At 53.9% G+C, this 2,544-nt stretch overlaps 1 protein-coding gene across 7 annotated transcripts in view; it reads right to left on the bottom strand.

Moving 5' to 3' along the window:
* The window catches only part of PLEKHH2 (pleckstrin homology, MyTH4 and FERM domain containing H2), a 106,329-nt gene extending 105,276 nt beyond the window's left edge, over nucleotides 1–1,053 (bottom strand). For all 7 annotated transcript variants that reach the window (XM_024118780.2, XM_024118783.3, XM_024118784.2 and 4 more), the window contains exon 1: nucleotides 962–1,053. The gene's annotated coding sequence lies outside the window, so the exon portion shown is untranslated. The remainder of the gene's footprint in view (nucleotides 1–961) is intronic.
* Between the last annotated feature and the right edge of the window lie 1,491 nt (nucleotides 1,054–2,544).

Genomic DNA, 2,544 nt, shown 5'->3' with positions numbered 1-2,544 from the left:
AGAGAGAGAGAGAGAGAGAGAGAGAGAGAGAGAGAGAGAGAGAGAGAGAGAGAGAGAGAGAGATGTGTGTGTGTGTTTCTAAAGCAGAGAAAATGTCTTTCTTGACCACACTGAGGCTTGCCTTCTTTAAGCAACCTCCCGACCACCACCCAGCACCACTTGGGCAAAGCCTGCCCTTTGGTAGCACTGCTCAGAACCCGTGCTCCTCACTCCAGAGCTCCTCAGGGACACACAAAGCTGTGTGGTCGAGGCTTGCGACTGGCATTTTCACAAAGAAAGCAGTGACCTGCAGGTAGCACAGCACCAGGACTTTTCCAGCGTAAATGTTTCAACCTCTTTCCCCTGCGTTTCGCGCGTCAAAATTTTTCGCTCAAATGTTCCATCTTTTAAAAAGTGGTCGAATAACTTGAGGGACAGCGCAGTTTCATGGTAGGTCACTTAAGGGCACTCTGACATTCTGGCAACTCAAGGTGTAGAAAATGGTTCTTTAAAGTTTTGAGGAGTTTCGCCTCCGAGATCACAGTGGGGATCCCAAGAAGCGGAGGCCGAGCCGCAGCATCCCTAACTGCGTGGGCCACTCAGCGCGGGGACGCGCAGCAGCGCCGTGTGCCCCCCTGACTGCCCGCGCCGCACCACAAACCCGGGCCCCGACTTTTCAAACAAAATGTCACGGGAGACCAGTGGGCGAGGAGCCGCCGGCCACCGCTCCCAGACGAGACCCCAGTCCTGATAGCAGCAAGGGGAGCGACGTGGAGTGCGGAGGCTGCGGCGGGAGGCGAGGAGTTGAGTCCGGTGCCAACCCGCTCCATCCCCGGGTCCCGGCCCTCCGGATCAGCCCGCCGCCCCCATCCTCCGCGCGACGCGCCCACCCGGGACGGCGCGCTCTAGAGGGGGCGGGGATCCTCGGGCACCGGAGTCTCTGGGGTCGCCCTTCCGCTCCCGGCCAGTCTCATCTGCCTACCTCTGAGCTGGCCCCCAGGGGCAGCGCCCGTTGTCCCAGGTGCGTCTGGTGCGGGTTTCCCGGGGCTCTCAGCCTGCGCCCGCCTCACACCAAGCGCGGAGCGGGCGGGGAACAGGGTACCGCCTCCTCCCCGGACTGGCGGCCGTGGTAGCCAATCAGAGACCTCAGTCGACCGCCAGACGTCACCTGGGGGTGTGGCCATGACTTTGACTCCTCCTAGTCCCTATCCCAGGAGAGAGTTCTGTCCAGGAGTCTCTATCCCTGGCCTTTGGCACACTCAGAGCTCAGAGCCTGTTGTAGCGCTCACCTCCTTTCCATTCCCTCTGCCTCGACTCAGTATCCTCCAGTTTGGTCTCCCAGTCTGAAGTGTCTCCTCTTACCAGTCTATCCTTCAACCTCTTGCCAGGTTAACTGTCCTTAAGTGCGGCTTTGACGTACACCCTGACAAAGACCTTCATTGGTTTCCTTTTGCTTAAGTTATCAAGAACAGACCCCTTGGGGCTTCCCTGGTGGCGCAGTGGTTGAAAGTCCGCCTGCCGATGCAGGGGACACGGGTTCGTGGCCCGGTCGGGGAAGTGGCCCGGTCAGGGAAGATCCCACGTGCCGCGGAGCGGCTGGGCCCGTGAGCCATGGCCGCTGAGCCTGCGCGTCCGGAGCCTGTGCTCCGCAACGGGAGAGGCCACAACAGTGAGAGGCCCTCGTACCGCAAAAAAAAAAAAAAAGAACAGATCCCTTAGTGTAGCATTCATAGCTTCCAACCTACTTTTGTCAGGTTTATTATTCACAGCTGCCCTTCACACACCTGAGACTGTTGCTGTGCACTTCCCCACCCCAGGGAAGTCTATTTGGAACATTTACCTTCTATTTCCTATGTCCACCTTTAAGAGTTCTAACTATCCTCTAAGACACAGCTCAAGTCATCTTCTGCATGTAACCATGCTTGTCGCCCCACCTAGCAGTAATCTCTTCTCTTGTTTCTGCTCCCTGAGCATGTACGTTTTTTTCTCCTCTTGGCACTTAGCTCATTCTGCCTTGTGTACCATTCCTTATCTCCGCATTAGACTGTGAGCTCTTTGAAACCAGGGATTTGTTTTTTCTTTTCTTATCCTCCTCAGCACCTCGCACAGCGCATCGCATGCGTAAGTAAGTGATAATTTTAACATAATTGGATTTTACATCCCAAGATGGGGTCTGGAGAGGCCAATCCCAGGGTTAAAAAAAAAAAGAAAGAGAATTCTGAATGTTATGGGTAATCCTTCCCCAGGTCACAAAGCTAGGTCAGACAAATTACTCCCATTGGTTCACAGTTGGCCAATAGAAAGTGCAGGAGGCTTTTTTCAGTACAATCTTTTTTTTTTTTCCTTAAGCTTATCTCACCTTATATAGAAAAAGCACAAAACAGATAAAGATTTACAAAGTTCCACAGAGGGAAGGCAATAAACGAATAAGACTAAAAGGCCAGCAAGTGAGTATCAGGCTTCCATGTTTCTTCCAGATGAGCACTAGTTTTGGACTGGATCCCAGACTACCCCCACACATCAAATTCCTTTTGCCTTCTGTGGGAGCTGATGATGCATAGCATA

The sequence above is a fragment of the Physeter macrocephalus genome, chromosome 12 (genome assembly GCF_002837175.3).
Source record: "Physeter macrocephalus isolate SW-GA chromosome 12, ASM283717v5, whole genome shotgun sequence".
In the NCBI taxonomy this organism is placed as follows: Eukaryota; Metazoa; Chordata; class Mammalia; order Artiodactyla; family Physeteridae; genus Physeter; species Physeter macrocephalus.
This window is presented reverse-complemented; position numbering and strand designations above follow the sequence as displayed.